Source organism: Schistocerca nitens, chromosome 2, assembly GCF_023898315.1.
Source record: "Schistocerca nitens isolate TAMUIC-IGC-003100 chromosome 2, iqSchNite1.1, whole genome shotgun sequence".
NCBI lineage: Eukaryota > Metazoa > Arthropoda > Insecta > Orthoptera > Acrididae > Schistocerca > Schistocerca nitens.
This window is the reverse complement of record NC_064615.1, coordinates 393,207,783-393,214,806: the sequence shown is the minus strand read 5'-3', so window position 1 is coordinate 393,214,806 and position 7,024 is coordinate 393,207,783. Positions and strand designations below refer to the sequence as shown.

Below are 7,024 nucleotides of genomic sequence, written 5' to 3'. Positions count from 1 at the left end.
TAAGTATTGTATGAAAAACTGGAAAGCGAATGAATGAATTTCTTCACATACTTAAATGAAAATAGTGACACATCGAAATGAGAGCCATTATGTGTATATATACATGTATTATGAAAATAAATACCCTCTGTATGAAATAGAAATGATAATTACATGAACACCCTAGCTGCAGGTAGGCGTTGATACACTTCGTTGGGGACATGTTGAAAATGTGTGCCCCGACCGGGACTCGAACCCGGGATCTCCTGCTTACATGGCAGACGCTCTATCCATCTGAGCCACCGAGGGCACAGAGGATAGTGCGTCTGCAGGGACTTATCCCTTGCACGCTCCCCGTGAGATCCACATTCCCAACATGTCCACAACACTACATTCGTAGTGCGCCTATTAGATGTTTGCCCATCATACTCATTACTCGTGGCAGATTAATCTACCAAGTCCCGTACGAGTTCGGGCATAGCGTGTGCGTTCGCACACAAGAAGGTCAAAGGCCGGGAACCCATATTTTATTTTAACTATATATGACCATGCAGCTTTGCTAGAATAGAAATGATAATTACATGAACACCCTAGCTGCAGGTAGGCGTTGATACACTTCGTTGGGGACATGTTGAAAATGTGTGCCCCGACCGGGACTCGAACCCGGGATCTCCTGCTTACATGGCAGACGCTCTATCCATCTGAGCCACCGAGGGCACAGAGGATAGTGCGTCTGCAGGGACTTATCCCTTGCACGCTCCCCGTGAGATCCACATTCCCAACATGTCCACAACACTACATTCGTAGTGCGCCTATTAGATGTTTGCCCATCATACTCATTACTCGTGGCAGATTAATCTACCAAGTCCCGTACGAGTTCGGGCATAGCGTGTGCGTTCGCACACAAGAAGGTCAAAGGCCGGGAACCCATATTTTATTTTAACTATATATGACCATGCAGCTTTGCTAGAATAGAAATGATAATTACATGAACACCCTAGCTGCAGGTAGGCGTTGATACACTTCGTTGGGGACATGTTGAAAATGTGTGCCCCGACCGGGACTCGAACCCGGGATCTCCTGCTTACATGGCAGACGCTCTATCCATCTGAGCCACCGAGGGCACAGAGGATAGTGCGTCTGCAGGGACTTATCCCTTGCACGCTCCCCGTGAGATCCACATTCCCAACATGTCCACAACACTACATTCGTAGTGCGCCTATTAGATGTTTGCCCATCATACTCATTACTCGTGGCAGATTAATCTACCAAGTCCCGTACGAGTTCGGGCATAGCGTGTGCGTTCGCACACAAGAAGGTCAAAGGCCGGGAACCCATATTTTATTTTAACTATATATGACCATGCAGCTTTGCTAGAATAGAAATGATAATTACATGAACACCCTAGCTGCAGGTAGGCGTTGATACACTTCGTTGGGGACATGTTGAAAATGTGTGCCCCGACCGGGACTCGAACCCGGGATCTCCTGCTTACATGGCAGACGCTCTATCCATCTGAGCCACCGAGGGCACAGAGGATAGTGCGTCTGCAGGGACTTATCCCTTGCACGCTCCCCGTGAGATCCACATTCCCAACATGTCCACAACACTACATTCGTAGTGCGCCTATTAGATGTTTGCCCATCATACTCATTACTCGTGGCAGATTAATCTACCAAGTCCCGTGCGAGTTCGGGCATAGCGTGTGCGTTCGCACACAAGAAGGTCAAAGGCCGGGAACCCATATTTTATTTTAACTATATATGACCATGCAGCTTTGCTAGAAAAGAAATGATAATTACATGAACACCCTAGCTGCAGGTAGGCGTTGATACACTTCGTTGGGGACATGTTGAAAATGTGTGCCCCGACCGGGACTCGAACCCGGGATCTCCTGCTTACATGGCAGACGCTCTATCCATCTGAGCCACCGAGGGCACAGAGGATAGTGCGTCTGCAGGGACTTATCCCTTGCACGCTCCCCGTGAGATCCACATTCCCAACATGTCCACAACACTACATTCGTAGTGCGCCTATTAGATGTTTGCCCATCATACTCATTACTCGTGGCAGATTAATCTACCAAGTCCCGTACGAGTTCGGGCATAGCGTGTGCGTTCGCACACAAGAAGGTCAAAGGCCGGGAACCCATATTTTATTTTAACTATATATGACCATGCAGCTTTGCTAGAATAGAAATGATAATTACATGAACACCCTAGCTGCAGGTAGGCGTTGATACACTTCGTTGGGGACATGTTGAAAATGTGTGCCCCGACCGGGACTCGAACCCGGGATCTCCTGCTTACATGGCAGACGCTCTATCCATCTGAGCCACCGAGGGCACAGAGGATAGTGCGTCTGCAGGGACTTATCCCTTGCACGCTCCCCGTGAGATCCACATTCCCAACATGTCCACAACACTACATTCGTAGTGCGCCTATTAGATGTTTGCCCATCATACTCATTACTCGTGGCAGATTAATCTACCAAGTCCCGTACGAGTTCGGGCATAGCGTGTGCGTTCGCACACAAGAAGGTCAAAGGCCGGGAACCCATATTTTATTTTAACTATATATGACCATGCAGCTTTGCTAGAATAGAAATGATAATTACATGAACACCCTAGCTGCAGGTAGGCGTTGATACACTTCGTTGGGGACATGTTGAAAATGTGTGCCCCGACCGGGACTCGAACCCGGGATCTCCTGCTTACATGGCAGACGCTCTATCCATCTGAGCCACCGAGGGCACAGAGGATAGTGCGTCTGCAGGGACTTATCCCTTGCACGCTCCCCGTGAGATCCACATTCCCAACATGTCCACAACACTACATTCGTAGTGCGCCTATTAGATGTTTGCCCATCATACTCATTACTCGTGGCAGATTAATCTACCAAGTCCCGTACGAGTTCGGGCATAGCGTGTGCGTTCGCACACAAGAAGGTCAAAGGCCGGGAACCCATATTTTATTTTAACTATATATGACCATGCAGCTTTGCTAGAATAGAAATGATAATTACATGAACACCCTAGCTGCAGGTAGGCGTTGATACACTTCGTTGGGGACATGTTGAAAATGTGTGCCCCGACCGGGACTCGAACCCGGGATCTCCTGCTTACATGGCAGACGCTCTATCCATCTGAGCCACCGAGGGCACAGAGGATAGTGCGTCTGCAGGGACTTATCCCTTGCACGCTCCCCGTGAGATCCACATTCCCAACATGTCCACAACACTACATTCGTAGTGCGCCTATTAGATGTTTGCCCATCATACTCATTACTCGTGGCAGATTAATCTACCAAGTCCCGTACGAGTTCGGGCATAGCGTGTGCGTTCGCACACAAGAAGGTCAAAGGCCGGGAACCCATATTTTATTTTGACTATATATGACCATGCAGCTTTGCTAGAATAGAAATGATAATTACATGAACACCCTAGCTGCAGGTAGGCGTTGATACACTTCGTTGGGGACATGTTGAAAATGTGTGCCCCGACCGGGACTCGAACCCGGGATCTCCTGCTTACATGGCAGACGCTCTATCCATCTGAGCCACCGAGGGCACAGAGGATAGTGCGTCTGCAGGGACTTATCCCTTGCACGCTCCCCGTGAGATCCACATTCCCAACATGTCCACAACACTACATTCGTAGTGCGCCTATTAGATGTTTGCCCATCATACTCATTACTCGTGGCAGATTAATCTACCAAGTCCCGTACGAGTTCGGGCATAGCGTGTGCGTTCGCACACAAGAAGGTCAAAGGCCGGGAACCCATATTTTATTTTAACTATATATGACCATGCAGCTTTGCTAGAATAGAAATGATAATTACATGAACACCCTAGCTGCAGGTAGGCGTTGATACACTTCGTTGGGGATGAAGTATAGCTTCATCTCGGTTTAGTACATGTAAAAATATCTTTGTAACTATTTTTATGTACGTTTGCTATTTTCATTGTGCGCTGTGCACAGTAAGTTGTGTGTAATGTTTAAGACCGATCATTAGCCTAATAAAAAATTGTACCTCTTTTCACGAATTGAAGTAAAGACAACAGAGCAGTGCAGCAAGTGACATACCGAACACATCATGACTAAATGTCATAGCACACAGAAACCACATTTGAAAATAGGAATCATTTCCAAAAATGCGTCATGAATAAAAAGAAAACTACGACTGGTAATAGAAAAGTTATTTCATAAAGGAACTAACCACTTCCGTAATATTCAGAAGTTTCTGTCAACTAGTCATCATAAAACAAAAGCTTTTTTCTTTTTTTTCTGCACAGCATCTGGTGAAACGGTCCTTAGGACTGCATTTCATAACAGCAAGGTTTTTGAAAAAATTACCAGCTTCGTGGAGGAGTGTGAAGATAGTTTCAGAAAGTGCCGCAAATGAGGATACTGTAAGGAGTACTCGTTAGCAATAAAATGACGCGTGGGAATCAGGTTTCCCGCTCGCGCTGGGCGCTCTGCACACATTTTTCATCTCAGGGTGGCGTCATCAGCTCGCCCCTCCATGCATCAGGTGGGCAGATACGGGGGCATCGACTTTCCGCTCCGCGATAAACGCCTGAGTTACGCTCTCCCGCCAGACTCCCATTAACGCTATCTTTAACACATTCTATGGTCAAAATCATTGCTTCTAGTTCCTAGCATCTGTTTCTGTTTGTGCAAATACGTGAATGACTACTGTCCTCTGTTGTATCTTCGATGTAGGGAAGTCGTTTTTCCTCCGGAATTTCTGATTTTTCTTCACATCAGTGACACTAGGTTTATGGAATATCCAGTATTAGGAAGAACGCCTAATCTACAAGCTGATTGTCAGTATACTGGTATTATTGGTAACTGAAGGGACTAGTCTAACATTTACTTTTATTTACTACGGAAAAGTCGCCAAACAGCGGTATGTTTCCAGATGTTATTTTATTTAGACGACCAATTTCTCATTAATGCCATTTCCAGTCCCCTATGCACTCCATTTATAGACAATCAGATATATGGATACTTGCATAACTAAAGCCATCAGTAAATAGATTCCATGAATTCGTTTTTGGAGTTTTTTTTATTTAATAATATGGCTAGGGTGCCCTTTCGGGCAGACCGGTCACCAGGTGCCAGTCTTTCAGTTTGACGCCATTTCGGCGACCTACAGTCGATGAGGATGATAGGATGATGATGAGGACAGCACAACATTCAGTCCCTGGGCGGAGAAAATTCCCGACCCAGCCGGGAATCGAACCCAGGCCCAGAGGATTGACAATCTGTCGCGCTGCCCATGCAGCTACCGGGGGCTGACGTTTCTGGAGTGTTTCCTTCGAAGACTTGTTAGGTATTCGAAGTAAACACTCCAAAACCAAATTCACGGAATCCAGATACTGATGGCTCAAATTATGCAAGTATCAATTGGCCTATATCCGATTGTCTATAGTTGGAGAGCATAGGGGCCTGAAGATGGAATTAACACAGGGGCAGGCAAACGTTGCACGCGGCTCATGAGCGCACAGCGCTGCACGTGTGCTGCTCGCGTGCAGGCGTCGACCGGGGCTGTGGCGACAGCAGGCAGGTTGCGGCAGTGTAGTGCCAGGCTAAGCTGCGGACGTTGATGCGAAGCGAGCACTATGTAGTGAACGTTGTATTTCAAGAAACGGAGAAGTGGAGATCTGCTGTCTTTTAAAAAGTAATGGGAGAATCATTTTTTCTTTGTGCAAAAACGTGAAAATTTGAAATGTTTAATATGTGGCAGTATTCTCGCTGGTCAACGGAAGTTTAGTATTGAAGGCCATTATAATAAATTTCACAAGGACGAGTACAATTTATTGTCGGATTCTGAGCGGATGGGGAATTGACTGAGCTTAAGAAGACCGATCTGACGATACCAGATGAATCTGTCGTAGTTGGCCGGTCTGAGTGGCCGAGCGGTTCTAGGCACTACAGTCTGGAACCGCGCGACCGCTATGGTCGCAGGTTCGAATCCTGCCTCGGGCATGGATGTGTGTGATGTCCTTAGGTTAGTTAGGTTTAAGTAGTTCTAAGTTCTAGGGGACTGACGACCACAGCAGTTAAGTCCCATAGTGCTCAGAGCCATTTGAATTTGTCGTAGTTGCTGTTGTCACGAGAGATCTGCGACTTTCTCTCGTCATGTCTCTCATCTAACTGATCTAACATTTTATGGAGCACTGTTTTCATGTTTTCAGGACGACAACAATAATAGCCCAGCGGTATGTGCAAGTTATAAGACTGCGCTTAATATAGCGAGAGCTGGAAAACCATTTGCTGAATTAATAAGTCTCGGTTAAGAGCAAACATCAGTGATGAAAATTTACGTAACTGTTTGTGTTTGGCTGTATGTAGAAATTTAGTTCCAGATATTAAACGTATTGTAAACTCCACCTGTGATAATTAAATAAAACGTATCGTAGGTAATAGGTACTCTTTCAAACCATGATTTCTTTCAAGCACTCCTACTAACCTTATTGATTCACCCAATAAAGCAAGCTAGGAAACAAAACGCATTACAGAGCAAGGAGCGGACAGAAGGTATGGTGGGGATGGGAGATAAGCGGGTGGCCAGCTTGCCTCTGTGTGCACGCGGAACACCTGTTAACTGCACGCGTGCAAGTGCACCGCACATGTGCAGGATTCCTGCCCGCCCCTGAATTAACAGGATGCCGAAAGTGGTCGTCTAAATAAAATAACGTGTGAAAACATACTATTGTGTGGCGATTTTTCGGTTGTAAATATTTGTCAGGCCGCTGTCCTATATCCACGATGGATCAACAGAGATTGAATTAACATTTACTTCGTTGAAGACAGTGTCATATGAAAGATTCAGACATAAATGAAAGCGACACCACGTATTTTGTATCACAATGCAATTCATACACTAAATATTACCTTTACAAGGCATCAGTTTCAAACAGATTACAGCAAATGAAAGCAATACAGAAAACGTAGGTGATCGGCAGAGCTGATTCAGTAACATGATGCTCTTGTATTAAATATAGTAGAAAACTGTATTACAAGTAATACCAATCTGAACT

At 45.8% G+C, this 7,024-nt stretch overlaps 9 non-coding genes across 9 annotated transcripts; all 9 read right to left on the bottom strand.

Moving 5' to 3' along the window:
* Positions 1-214: 214 nt before the first annotated feature.
* Positions 215-289, bottom strand: Trnat-ugu (transfer RNA threonine (anticodon UGU)). Its single transcript has one exon. It is a non-coding gene; the product is annotated as a tRNA-Thr (tRNA).
* A 332-nt stretch (positions 290-621) lies between these two features.
* Positions 622-696, bottom strand: Trnat-ugu (transfer RNA threonine (anticodon UGU)). The gene has a single exon. It is a non-coding gene; the product is annotated as a tRNA-Thr (tRNA).
* A 332-nt stretch (positions 697-1,028) lies between these two features.
* Positions 1,029-1,103, bottom strand: Trnat-ugu (transfer RNA threonine (anticodon UGU)). Its single transcript has one exon. It is a non-coding gene; the product is annotated as a tRNA-Thr (tRNA).
* Positions 1,104-1,435: 332 nt separating this feature from the next.
* Positions 1,436-1,510, bottom strand: Trnat-ugu (transfer RNA threonine (anticodon UGU)). The gene has a single exon. It is a non-coding gene; the product is annotated as a tRNA-Thr (tRNA).
* Positions 1,511-1,842: 332 nt separating this feature from the next.
* Positions 1,843-1,917, bottom strand: Trnat-ugu (transfer RNA threonine (anticodon UGU)). The gene has a single exon. It is a non-coding gene; the product is annotated as a tRNA-Thr (tRNA).
* A 332-nt stretch (positions 1,918-2,249) lies between these two features.
* On the bottom strand, positions 2,250-2,324 carry Trnat-ugu (transfer RNA threonine (anticodon UGU)). Its single transcript has one exon. It is a non-coding gene; the product is annotated as a tRNA-Thr (tRNA).
* A 332-nt stretch (positions 2,325-2,656) lies between these two features.
* On the bottom strand, positions 2,657-2,731 carry Trnat-ugu (transfer RNA threonine (anticodon UGU)). Its single transcript has one exon. It is a non-coding gene; the product is annotated as a tRNA-Thr (tRNA).
* Positions 2,732-3,063: 332 nt separating this feature from the next.
* Trnat-ugu (transfer RNA threonine (anticodon UGU)) lies at positions 3,064-3,138 on the bottom strand. The gene has a single exon. It is a non-coding gene; the product is annotated as a tRNA-Thr (tRNA).
* A 332-nt stretch (positions 3,139-3,470) lies between these two features.
* Trnat-ugu (transfer RNA threonine (anticodon UGU)) lies at positions 3,471-3,545 on the bottom strand. Its single transcript has one exon. It is a non-coding gene; the product is annotated as a tRNA-Thr (tRNA).
* Between the last annotated feature and the right edge of the window lie 3,479 nt (positions 3,546-7,024).